A 14754-nucleotide genomic window follows, 5' to 3' on the forward strand; every position below is an offset into this window, starting at 1 on the left:
GATATTATCTAAATGTTTTATATATTCAATATTTAGAGATGATATCTCATTATTTCGAGATAGCTCATTATTTTGAGATCTCAATTTTTTATGATAATATCTTATTATTTTGAAAAACTGTTATTAAAGGTGCTATCTATATGTAAGATTTCAAATGCACGTTGTCAATGTGTACTGCAGTTCAAATTCAAAATAATGCTGCCCTGCCACAGACTCGAAGCTCCTGCGGGTTGCAAGAATGTTGACACGCAAATTAGCAAACTCAGAATCGGTTTTAAAGGATTTCTGGGCTTTAAGCTGTCTCCATCTTCCAAAGGCATCTCCAATATTTATCCTTGTTTTACTACGCCGCAGGTCATGGTGTTTTTTTAGATGGATGGGCGAGGCTTTTTAGGTCAGGTGGAATCCGTTATCTCTGATCCATTTCGTTTGCTGGCTTCCATGGCTGCTGCACGCAGTGTTGTTTGCCTACAAACTTGTTCAAATCTGGCAACCCGGTGGTGTTGAAATACCATTGGTGAGTGGGCAGTGGGCGGGATCACACAGGCCAAAACATAAACAGAAATTCCGGCCCAGAATGAAAACTTCAAAGTAGAATATACTGGCTGTAGCGTTGTAATCGGAGAAGCCAGTATTTCAACTTGGCATGTTTCCTAATTCTCTAATGACATAATGTGGTCATTTTATGATTTAGTACAGTAAAAATATTACATATAGCAACTTTAAGTAGTCTATCCAGAACAATCAGCACACAAAGGTAGCCATTGCTCTTGTCACAGCAGCAGTCCCACCATCAGAAGGGAAAAGGTATACTACCCTAACTGTTAAAGGTGCAGTTTTGACTAATATAACCAATCTTATAGTGTCACCTCTGGATAGACCTCAAGTATTGCATCCATTGTCATATTCATTCTCTGTTGTTTGAGACATTTGCAATATATCTATACTCAAGGTAGCCACTTCTAAAAAAGCGACACCCCTGAATACTAACTCATTATTTTGAGATGGTAATCTTGGAAAAATGCAATATCTTAAAATATTTAGATATTATCTTGAAATAACAAGATATTATCTCAAAATAATGACTTGTGTGTGTGTTGGATTTTTTTAATTTTTATTTGAAGTGGCAGAAAGGGCTTCAATAGAAACCATATTGAGCTAAACATCTGTAGTTCAAAATTTGATCAAAAGTTCAAAGTTTTTGAATTTAACAAATATGTAAAAACAAAATGTTATGACATAAACTAAGACATTTTTAAGATTCTGCAATATTTCTAGGTCACTAATTATTAAGTAAATTTGTAACATTAAACATATGAACTCTTTTGTGCAAAAGGTCAGATTTTCTTGCTCTCATAGAGGAACACAAGATGCTCATTGGAACATTCTCAAATCATGGAGGAATAGCATGGATCATCAGGTTTGCATGTTTGAAATCATGCTGTCATTAAAGCAAAAGGGGTCATACTACTAAATACCTGGATGTTTTTAAATTCAGGTAAATGTTCCACCTAGTTATGCTAATAATATAATTTGTAATTATTGCTTTAGTTTATAAAATATAATTATATTATCATTTATAATAAATAATAGACAATATAAAATATATTTAATTATATTATAATACAATTATTATTGTACTATAATTTGTAAACATATTGTATTAAAGGGATAGGTCACCAAAAATAATTCTTGAATGGAACACAAAAGGAAATGTTAGACGGAATGACAGCTTCAGTCACCATTCACTTTTATTGTAGGAAAATGAACAGCACCGCAACCACACTTGAAAATTCCTCTTGTGTTCCATGGAAGAAAGAAAGCACAGATGTGGAACAACATGAGAGTGAGTAAATAATAATTTTTGTTTGAACTAACCATTTAAATTTGAAAAATAGAAGCACTGTCACTAGTCTAGACATTTGGACCCCATTGTATTTTCTACATATAGTACATGTAGTAGCATAGATATTTATAGTAAGGTATGTTTGATTTGAGTGCACACATGAACTGTACACACACACACACACACACACACACACGCATATAATAAAACACTACATGGTTACTGACAGAAAGAAAAAAGGCCCTATTATTCCTGAGAGAGCATGTGTGTGAGGCTTCATCTTAACTTGTCAACAGTCCTTACATAATGACAGGAGAGCAAGCACTAATGACATACCCATCACTCTCTCCCTCACATTGAGTCTAGTACACAGAGCAGACACACACATACAGTGGGATCGATAGATGTCTGTGTTGCTCACTGAAGACAGGACTTGTTGGCGGGGCCTAATCTCTGTGAGTCTCCACTGTCCCCTGGAGCACATTATGGGCACGTGTCTGGAGTTAGCCCATTAATCTGGTGATGGTTGGATGTGTTATGTTCCCTCTCCCTTTGTCTCCCATGGGAGAGTGTTGTGTGATAGATTAAGCCCTCTGTGTTTGTGTATGTGTGTATGTGTGTGTGTGTGTGTGTGTGTGTGTGTGTGTGTGTGACACAAAAAGAGTGATCTTAATTTCTTTGTTTGAGCAAACAGAGGTTGAGGATGAGCACTTGTGAGCTTTCTGTTTCTCTATTTTCTATGTCTCTCTCCACCTCCTGTGCTCATTTGGAGTCTGGTCACAGATAATTCTCCTTTGTCTGATTGCCGCTTGATTGCTATTTGATCCTGGAGCATTCGCAGCATTCTCTCTCTCATGCGATAGCTCTGTGAGCGATCTCTCTGTCAATCTGTTTGCTTTGCGGTATTTGTTTCTCTGGTTATACAGGTGTACTTAGCTAATCTGATTGGTTTGACAGAGGCTGTTTGAACACAAACACCAGCATGTTCCAATCAATAGCGTCATTAAACGTGAATTAGCACTAACTCAATCAAACTACCCAGTTTAGCACCAATCTCAGTCATTTACCATGGTAACCCGGAGTGGCCATCGCTAACTGACGTGCAGATCTTTGTGGACCGCAGCAGGGGCTGTCAATCATACTGCCCTCAGGATGGATGAAAAGGGGTTGATGGGAGGGGTAAATAAGGAGTCTCAATGGTCTCCTCCAACATATCTAATAACTCTGGGCGAATTGCTCGAATGAAAAGGCAGAGAATTTGTAACACACACTAATGTTTCACGTTTTCATAGGTGAAGTGTGCAATTTCTGCTTCATTAGTATTGGGAATTGGAAAAATAACTAGATAGGTAAAATTTGTCAATACAAACTTTGATGCTGGTTTGACAAAGCCTTGTCAGAAGGTTTGAAATCAGTTCTCAATTAATTTTATGGTGATAGATAATATATGAATGGATGTGTTTGTTTACATTATAATTTTGTGACATTTGTTGTTTAAATAGTTCTGTCTCGTCTGAACATTCCATCAATGTAGGTCAACAGGTTTGTTCTGGGATATGATCGTCCGCAGTGAGAAAGATACAATTCGGATCAGGGATTCCTAATACCAAAATCAAGTCTGAAGAATAACAGTATGTTGGCTTTACACTCTTCTAGGGAATTAACCTACAAATTGCTTACTTCAAGGTTTTTTTTTTTTTTATATTAGGTTTGGGGGGGGGGGGGTTGTTTTGATCAACCAATGGTAGACAAGGGGAGTAATGGGAAAGCTGTTTGAAAACAATGATTATTTTCTCAATTCTGTTTGGTGGCACTAGTGGTGTAGAAACAACATTTTTCAGCTATAAGCTTGGATATGAGAAGTATTTATCTTTCAAAAAGACTCAAGATATTTGGAATAAATGCGTACAAACTGATAATTGTATCATGTGGCGAAAACCCCGTCCTACGGTTCAGCACTACGATACTGTTGGAGGTGATGACAGCAGGGGAGCAGAGCTTACCCCTGCCCAGGACGGGACCTAAACTGGTGGAGATGGTGTGGGATGGGGGGTGAAAACACGGAAGTATGTGATCAATGAGAGAGAGCTGGCAGGCTTATAAAGAGGAGGCTGCATTGTGATTGGATGAGATGGCTCATAGAATGAATCCCATGATCTTCCTGCTAGAACTACGTTTACGCTTTAAAAAAAAAAATTCCACTGTATGTTTGCTGAGTGATACATGGCTTATCGATGTGTTTGCTGAAATGCATGCATTTGTCTGGGGTGATAAGTGTTAACAGGTACACAAAGACACCGATCAATCAACTCTCTCTGTTTATGGATGCCTTTTGTCAAGATTTACATGACAAACATGTCAAATACATTCAATACACATACAACCAAATAACTGGCTCCTCTAAGTTTCCTTCCTGGTGATGGAATCTGCAAGCCACTTTCTAAACTCGTCAAGAGAAGAAAACGGTTGTTCAAAAACTGAAAGATGTTGACAGATGAATGAAAATCTGTCTAAAGAGGGAAAACGATAATGACAGATGTAGATAATAGAAGATAATTAAGCAATATCACGCAAGCATGAATGCTGTTGTGCTGAAGTTTTAGGAAAGATGGGGTGTATCTAAGGCCACATACACACTAAAAATCTATTTTCAGTTTCCTAACATTATCATTTCCCAAAGTATGCAGTAATGAAGTGCGTTTTCCAAATTCACAATTTTTTGTGTTGGAAAATGAGAGCTGTAGTGAAAATGTGTGCGTTTATACCTACATTTTAGACACAATATGGCAAGTTACTTTGTTATTGTTATAATGTTTTTATTTTTGCTCTGACAATGAAAAAAGAAGATTAATAAGGATTACCAATTGCATGTAGCCAAGCAATGTACAGACTAAGGTAAGTGTCCACAGCCTGTCTCAAATGCTGTGAACACAGACAAGTGGGATATTACAAAAAGTGAAAAGTTCAAGTGCTGTAACACAAAATATATCAGCACTTTTTTTAGTACCACCTCGGTCGAGGTTCCAAGCGAGCTGAGCCGATACTAAATGTGATGTCAAAATCCTGCAGATCACTGATTGGTCAGGGAGAATCGTCACTACCAGCATCACTGGCTTTCCGACATGCGACATCAACCCGCTAGTTTTAAAGTTAGTAACATTTGTTCACGTGACTTTCGAATTGTGAAAAAATAAATGGCTGTGCGCAAAAACACTGTGTGGTCAATAAACGAGGTGCAGATGTTCCACTCATTAGCGACGAGTGAAACAATAAAGTCTCTCAGGAAGTGTATCAGCTGTTGGCCGCACACGGCTACCACTGGACCAACCAACAGTGTAGGGAAAAGTTAAAATAAAAAACTTAAAAGTGACTACAGAACCATCAAGGAAAAGTGGAAGTGGTTTGACCAAATGGACGCCATCTAAACTGGCGAGCAATGGGAGGGAGAGTGCCCTGGTGGAGGAAGGTACATTTTGTTACGTTAACTCTATACTCTGCTTGAAAGCTTTTTGCTTCTAAAACAACCAGGCCAATTTAACTGTTACACTTGTGTAAAAATATCCCCAAGCAACAACTGCTTTATAGAGCACAATGAGCTAGTAGCTAACAGCTAGCGGTCGTGTTATTGTTTTGGTCAGTTTGTGTCACGTTTAAGATGATGTCACGGCAGTAGAGGCGGCGCAACTATGACGATCAGCCTATAATCCCACCCACGTTGATGCGGCACTAAACTGAAGTGGAAATACAAGCTCAGACAAGTAAAGCGAGTAGAGTTGAGGCGAGTCAAACCGTAACGTGCAGTGGAAAAGTGTGAAAGTTTGGATCACTAAGAAGCTACTGTACATAAAGCATGTCAATACCATAAGAACTTCATTTTCTGTTACTGTTTCTTTTATTGTATACCATAACGACTTTTTATTCTAAGGAAAGTTTGCACCTAGCATGTACACAGTAAACTGCAGTTGTGTGGCTGTGTGTAGATTTGATGTATTAGGTTTGTAGATACAAGCCCCCCTGCTCTGCCCCGTGGACAGATCATCCTAATGAAAGACCAGTGAATTTCTTTACTAACATCATTACTGTAATCATAGACACTGATGAGGTTATCATTATCATTATGTTCCTGTACATGCACACAAACAATCGTACACTCAGGGATAAATAATCTGCTGTCAGAGGTTTTGTTAATGTAATTGATGTAGATATGAAAATAACCTGCAAATCCTGCTGTAATTGGTACATATAAAATGTGATGAATACATAACGTGCTACATAATAACTCATAATTAATACATGCACACTGTTCAAAGTTCCACTGCAGATATATGCATCTTGCACTGCAAAATATCTCCTATACAGCTTTGCACAGATTTATACTGCAGTGTTTCCCATTAAAGTAATAGCTCACCCTAATGCAAATTCTGTAATTATTTACTCATCCTCATTTTGTCCCAAGCCCTTTTTATGGAACACAAAAGGTTAATTTTTGAAGAATATCCTGGCCACTCTTTTCTATATAATGTAAGTGAATGAGGACTAATCATTCAGTCTAAACCCATACAATTGCTCTTAACAATGACATTTAAGTTGTTATTTACTACAAATCTTAAAGTATAGAGATAGTATACGTACATCTAAAAAGAATGCAGGTGCACAGCTACAAGTTGAATTTCATAGGAATGAGTAGAGACGCTGACACACTGCTAAACGTTCCAGTTTATTGACAACTTTTTTACTCAAAATGGGTCTTTGTCAGATCAAATCACAATAATCATCTTTTAAAGAGATAGATAGCTGAAGTTATAGCTGTAGATGACCGATATCTTGCCCATATATGAAAGAAACAGATACATTCAGTGAAGAGAATAGAAGGGAAAAATGGAACAATAGGATTATTGGAGGAAATGACACATTGATGTATCTTTGTCCTGCCTAACCTCTCTCTGTTGACCCCCAGTATCTCAGTAGCTCCTCTGTGGATCATGGTACAGATGTCTGCGGTGCTGCAGAGTGGAGTGATTTCCCATGTGTTCTCCCCTCCCTCCACATTTCTTTCTCTCCTCTTCTCCATCTGATATAGATTGCTGGCTGGGGTTCAGTTGCTAATTGAATATGTTATGCGTCTATTCAGATGACAGGAAATGAGAGGGGGGGTGGGGGGGTGATGATTAAGAGATAGAATTAATTGAGCCCGACATCTGCTGCAGAAAAATATTGTGACCTGTTAGCATGTTAAATGGACAACTTCCATATTGCAATCCTGCCTAGTATAAAACCTCTTTATATTCATTTATTTTTCCCGATCTTTTTACTTTCTGAACCCAAAAGTAACAGAATGGGCGATACCTGTAGAAGCGCTTAAATGAAATGTTGAGTCTCGTAAGATGGGGCTATGTGCTCACCTGAATCAATGTAAGCTGCTTTCCTGGAATCACACATCCACACACACAGGTTACCCTCCGACAGGCCCCTAAGCTGTGATTATCTGTACAGGCAGCATATGGATCACATATAAGCATCCTAACCCCAGCTTGCCAATAATTAGCCCCTGTTAATTACAGTCCTACTGCAGGTTAAGCTAGTGAAAATCACCCAGGAGATACCCTCACACAATCAGGTGCACACGCATACACACGCACACCTCCAGAGGCTGGTTTTATGAGCTCAGTGTCCTGAGCTGTGCCTGATCAGCATCGATATTGAAACTGACAGCTGACGGTATGGACCCTTAACACTTGCATACACACAGCAGGGGGGAGGACAGGATGGACAAATTAAGAAATGGCTTCGGGTCCTTCGCTTTGCCTGGTTGTCTTTCCCCCCTCAGGATTCTTGCTATCTTCCTTCTCTCTTTCTCTCACCCCTCCTGTTACATTTCAGTTCTCCTTCTTTACTTCCAACTGTACAGTGAAATAAATATTTTTATTTTATTTTGTGCTAGCCAAAATGGCAGTTGTCTTGGATTTATACTATATCTAGCAGAGTATATGCCGAATCATACAAAAGCAAAGGTTATCTGTTACCGATGTCTTTGTAGAAATGCACTATTCACAGTTAGCAATGATGATTAATGTATTTCACAAATAAAAGTGTCTAATGATTGGGAAGTATCAGGATAAAGCAAGTTTCAGCTTGTCATATTCTGTCATTTTGATTACTTAAAGGGTAAACTTGATGGTAGTAAAACTTAATGCAGAAAAAAAAACCTGTACACTGTAAACAATGTTCCTAAATAAAGAATGTAAAAATGCTAAAGTAAATTAACTGATAGTTAGCAAGTACAGGGAAAATATATTACATGTAACAAGACAATACATGTCATTTTATTGTAAAATATTTTTTAATAATATGTTTTTTAGAGGTAATAAGATTTACCTTACAGTTAACAAATAAGATTTTATAGAATATACATGATGTTTAACAAGAAAATATATGTACTTTTAAGGTAAACTATTGTTAAAATTATGGTGAAAAACAATAATCGAGTGTTCCTCAATTGTCCATGTCGTAACCCAATAAATTTGATTATATTTTATGTTTCTTCTTATTTTCTTATTTTTTATATTAGTTATGTACACCGGGGAGTTTGAAGTTACAATTTGTCACTAGGGATGCATCGATACACTTTTTTTCTCCTCTGATCCGATTCCGATATTGGAACTCTCAGTATCGCCCGATACAAATCCCGATCCGGTACCAGTGTTGTTTTTGCATAATCAGTTTAGAATATCTTTACATTATTGTGTGGAACTAATTGTGAGTGCTCTTTAATATATAAAGAAACACAAACCTCTAACTACACATCATTTCAGTATAAATGTATAGCTTATTAAGAAACTCGTTTTATTATGCAGTTAACTTGTTTACTGCATAATGTAGCAGCATAATTAACAGTAATTCCAGTATAAGTCATCAGTAGAAAAGAAGGCTTTTTTGTATCTGACTTTTGTAACTTGGATCTGGACTTTAAAGGATTCAGATCTCTATTTTGTTCAACTTAGTTGTATGATATAGGTTTACTTTTCATTCACACAGTTATTTTTTTGGAACCCATTGAACTTAAATATTATTATCATTTGTAAACAAATAATAATATATTATAATAGTAATATTTAATATATCTTAATCGTGCACCTTTAACTTTTAAACCCTCACATGTATATTTTGACATTCTGAACTCTCCAGGAAGTCCTGAATGTGTCTGTTTTTAGACAAGTTCACAGTAGTTTAATTAGCTTCTTATTCAAATTCTGGTAAAATGCACCTACGGTGCCGTTCTAAATCATATTATAATAAGTGAACCGAACTATTGAGCATCTACATCTGTAATGTTGTTTGTGAATAGGGCTGAAATATTGCAACGTGAAGGCTAAAAATAGCTGCGTGTGTGTGTGTGTGTGTGTGTGTGTGTGTGTAAACAGCAGCGCCATTCACTGATGCATTGGAGCTGCGAGTGCCATCCATCCATCCATCGTCAACCGCTTATCCTGTGTACAGGGTCGCGGGGGGCTGGAGCCTATCCCAGCTAACATTGGGCGAAAGGCGGGGGACACCCTGGACAGGTCGCCAGTCCATCGCAGGGAGCTGCGAGTGCATTTTATATAATATATATATATATATATATATATATATATATATATATAGTATATTATTAATAAACACAGCCTTTTGTGATTCACAGAGCTATTGCACGTCTTCAAGTGGCTTTAAATAAAATGCATGAGTCATATGAACTACTTTAATTGTGTTTTTGTGATTCTTTTATGTCATTTTTTGAGCTTGACAGTAATGAACATGACTAACACACAGTATTGGATTTGGATTGGTCAGACCGATACCCGATCCGTCTAAAAGCTTCAGTATCGGAGCCGATACAGATCCAAGTATTGGATCCCTTTTTGTCACAGTATGTCTTTTGTACATTTCTGGCAAGCAGCTGCCAGGTTTATACTGAAAATGTAACATAATTTGTTTTGTTTTTTTACTGTGTACTTTTAACATCTAAAATCCATTATTTATATTATTGCATTTTAATGTTGAATGGCAAAGAATCAATGAGATTACACAATAGCTGTAAACTCTGCCGAGTCATTATAATCTTATGACCTTCATCATTCTCATGGGTATCTGAGTGATAGCTGGCTATTCCCAACAACACAATTAACCATTAGAGATCAGTAATGAGCCAATTAGCAATTACAGACTGTTTAAGAGGCACCAGGGTGTGCTTAATTCACACCTCTGGAACTTGTTAAAGCTGTGTTTCATTCCTAGCCAATTATTCTACTTTACCACTTCCAGTCAGTGTTGTAAACCGTATTCTTTGGCATTATTTTGTATTTAACCATATATTTATATCCCTGTCGAATCTCGAAAAGCAAATAATATTTAACATCCAGCAAATATTCAATAATCTGACTTGTAGTTAGGAGATCACTCCAGTTTTTACCCCACAATATCATGTTATTTCAATGGAGGCCTCTTCAATAGTCCCCAATGACCTTATTAGCCTGAATTGCGCTTCTGTTCCAAAGGAGCACTTCAGTATGCACTGTTAACACTCATACAAATACAAACTACTTTTATCATCCTCAAAAGCTCTGGGGATGGCCAAGGTCAAGTTGCCCTTTACAAATAGTTAGGAAAACAAAGTTGCAAACCAACAAATGTGTCAATAACTACAAGTTTGGCATGTTGTTGATTATGGAGTTTGCTTTATTCAGCTTCTAAAACATGCTGAATTACTAATAAAAATCAATGGTCTACATTGTTATTATCTCAATATGTGAGTTTCTCTCTCGCCAGCCAGCAGCTCACCCTGTTGACTCTTAATTAAATCCTTGGTATGCACATTCTTTTACCTTTCCATCGTACACATATTTGCACACACACTCGCACAATGAAGTGTTGTCTTAGAAGCGGATACCTTTTAAGGGTGGGTGCCTTTACTGAGGGACCGTGCATTGAGTTTATCAGAGCGGTCTCTGAATAAATGGCTGGCCCCTTTGCCCTCTCTCTTGGCCGTCTCTGTAATTCCAGCGCTTCCATTAGCTGCTGTATTGATAACGGCCATTAGCATATTTATGGTGATGGCAGGAACGTTATTGTTTGTGTTGGTTATTAATCTTCCCTCTGAGCAACTGCTCTGACAGCTCAATCTATTCTGCCATCGCGACACACACTCTCTCACCCGCGTGATGCTTTCAAGTTGAATGCTGCTTTTGTTTGAGAGTAAATAGGCAGTGTCGGGGGGCGCGAGGGATGTGGCAGGGGAGGGGTGATTGACACGACCCCTCTTCAGGTAAGCGCTGTTCTCCAGCTGGGCCGAGGGCTCGCTGGCATTGCTGTCACTCTGCCAACCGCTGCCAGCCTCACAAGATAGGGCCTTCTGATTACCCTCTACATACACAAATGAAACATAAACTGTGCCTACAATTCAACTAAACACTTATGATTACTTTTGGCTTAAAGCGGTGTGATAGAAGTGGGACAGTTATGTAGTCCTTGTGCAAGAATATTTGTGTGTGATCCGCAATGGGCTTTCTAGTTTGCTGGTGTGTGTGGTTGACACTGAGGGAAACCGTTTTTGCCAGAGGAGGGCAGATGGGGGGTAGCTAAGTGTCTAATCAGGGGTCCCAGGTGACTGGTGAATATGCGCGGTGTCACTCCCTCTGTTTGAGTGACAGTTAGCTGATTAAGGGCCAGCTGAGGGCTGGAAACCAGCCAGAATCATTGAGGGCAATGAACATCTCCATCACACATTCTCCAACTTAATCCACACACACATGCAAATCTCAGTAGGCACATAACACTGGATCAGATCAGAAATCTGGAAACAAAATACCTGGACAGGGAGGTAAAAAAAGGAGTTGTTTAAAGGTCTGGTGTTCTGGTCTGGGTGAACATCTGGTCTCCCAGTCCAAATTGCATCTAAAGCCATGGCATGCAAAGCCATCAAGGCATTATTCTCAATTTAAATATACCTAACAGTATTTGTAATGTAAATGTAACAATTATGGTCCATAACAGTATTAAATAACAATAGTATTTAATTGCATGCTTTTATATCTAGAAATCAAATGATGCACCCAAAAAGTATGCATGTTGCAAGGCAAACTGAGCTTCCTGCATGGCTCTGCTGTCCATTTAAAATTTGACACATAATGTTTCTTTATTTTTGGTGATAAATAACGTTTTTATTTAAGCTATCATTTTGCTCATAACTTGCCATGGAGGGATATTATTGATTGCCATCTTTTTTTTAAACGAGCAAGAGTTTTATTTGTTTTATACCACACATGTAAATCAAAGCTAACGCCACGCAGTGCACCAATAATCTTGGCCAGATATATGCTAATGTGGTGGAATATTTTATTGAAGCCGTAAAATTTGAAATCTATAATTTGCAAGTGTTTCAAATAAGAAAACACTAAAAGACAGGCTATGAATACAAATTGTTGTGAACTAATATGTCATACAAAATAGTGAAGAGATATTCCTTTGTGTGGATATCCGCATGTATTCATCAGGGGATAAAATATTATTCATAGTTTATGTATGTATGTATGTATTTATTTTACAAAGATATGACATATACTGTGCTCTTCAGGGAAAAACAACTTTTGCTGTGATAGATTTACTACTGGTTAGCTAGTACTTAAATCGAAATTATATATGCCTTCCTCAGAAGACATTTTTTCCCCCCACACATTTTTAAAGCACACATTTATAACAGACTGGTGTAAATTCTTGAGATTTCTATTCTTTTTCCATTGATTCTTTCAGTCACATTTTAGTTTGGAGAAAATTTATTCTCAATGTTTAATTCATTACAGCAAGACTTATGTCCAATATGTCTCCCTCATTCTTCTCTCAAGTACAAATCTAATATAACTTCTGTCTCTTATATGCATATATCTTACATATCTATAATAACTTCCAATTGTACTGTCCTGGTGCCGTACTGCATTGTTCTTGATTAAATAATTTCTCTTTGCACTTTTCTTGTGTTCACAATCAAAATGTATAAACGTCTGTAGAAAATAAACTGATTCTGATAAAAATGTATTTCACATTTAAAAAAATTATAATTGGAGACTATATCCATCAAATTTACGCTGCAAAATTAAAACTTTATTACATTCAACAATTGTGTCCATGGAGCACCAAAAGGAGTGTTGGTGAAAATACTTGCTCCCTTTCACTGTGAAGGTTATGCAGTCTGACCTTGTTATTGTGCCCGGTTGATTTACATGTTCTCTGGCCCCATAACCTCTCTTTTATGTATGATTAAAACCCAATCAGGGCACGGCTAAAATAAGCTCCTCATCTTTAACACATTGCGTGTTAATGAGGAAATGTAACAAAAACTGCTCCCAAACTGCCAACAAAACGGATGTGACACTAGAGAGGCAATACATCTGACCGTCTGTGTTGCAAAATTAAAGCCTATTTAAAAAAACAACTCCCCTCCCCCTTTTTTTATTCATTTAGTTTGCGAGCTGCAAGAGTACTCACCTTTGAGGTTATCACATATATTCAGAGTTTTTAGCTCTTTGCTAGGACAATAACGGATGTGAACAGCTTGAATTTGACCAGATAATGGTTTATATATGTGCTTTTGGAATTTATAGCTAAGGTGTGTCATATTTTCAATGTTAAAATACTTTCTCCAATGCCATATTAATATAGGGATAAATATAAGTAAGCCATTTGTATGTTGATTTTCCAAGTGTAAACACTGGCTATTTGTTTGAGCATCCCAACACAGCAATAGTGATCCTGTTTACATGCACAACAATATGCTGATAACACCAGTTTATTTAAAAAACACGACAAAGCTAATATTTGAAATAATCATGTTATACTCTGCTATTGCCGTGAAACTTTAAAGATGCACGCGCACAACACTTGCATACACTGGATATGCTGGTAAGAATGCTGGTAAAGGTTTATACATGCAACAAGAAATCTGGGTAATGGGCAATTCTTAAGCTGTTTACCACCTTACACTAATAAAGGAAAGCCGTTTAATCCATTTGCATGACCACACACTTTTTCGGCTTATTAAGTATAATTGCTATAAAAAATGTGCATGTAAACGCCTTCATTGGCTCAACCAATGTTATGTGTTTGGGTCAGGATTGTTTGTTTGACCAGTATCAGATGGGGAAGTATTCAGAAAAGCTGTTTGTAAACAAGAATTCATTTAGCAATTCCGTTTAGTGATGCTAATGGAGCAGAAATTACGCATGGCAACTTTATATAATAAGTATAATTTGATTAGTTGTATAAAATGCAAGTTTTACTAAAACTTAAATATTTGTAACTAATGTTAAAACAAAAGTTATCTGTTTTAATTTAATTCTAGGATGGTAAATTGTCCACTGTTCTGATGGGTCAGTTTGCAAAACAGTAAATGAAAGGAGTCTTTATTCAATGCATCCAGAAATACATTATTCAATAGACAATGACAAACAACACAAACACAATGTAAAATCTCATTTAATCAGTCCTTTGGTATTGTATCAATAGAAGTTCCTCTATGAGAACATATAGACAGTAACAACCTCAAACCCAATACAGCATCTGACCTTTAGTGTCCTAGGAAAACTTTCTCTTTAGACTACTCAGACTAACTTGTTATGAGCATCTTTAGTTGAGACTCTTAACATCCTCCATTGTTAGCACTAAACAAAAGCAGGGAAGCTGCCGAATGAAGCAGGGCACAGAAAATGTCTCTATCGATTTCTGCCCAAGAAACTCTCTAATGGTCCTTTGGCATAACATACACACTCATACAGCTCTCAGGCCTTGCCATGACACACTTCGATCAATGTGGTCAGCACACAGCAAATCATTAACCTCTCAATCAGACTAGTGCTCCACATTCTCATGCTGCCCTCACA

The sequence above is a fragment of the Xyrauchen texanus genome, chromosome 17 (assembly GCF_025860055.1).
Source record: "Xyrauchen texanus isolate HMW12.3.18 chromosome 17, RBS_HiC_50CHRs, whole genome shotgun sequence".
In the NCBI taxonomy this organism is placed as follows: Eukaryota; Metazoa; Chordata; class Actinopteri; order Cypriniformes; family Catostomidae; genus Xyrauchen; species Xyrauchen texanus.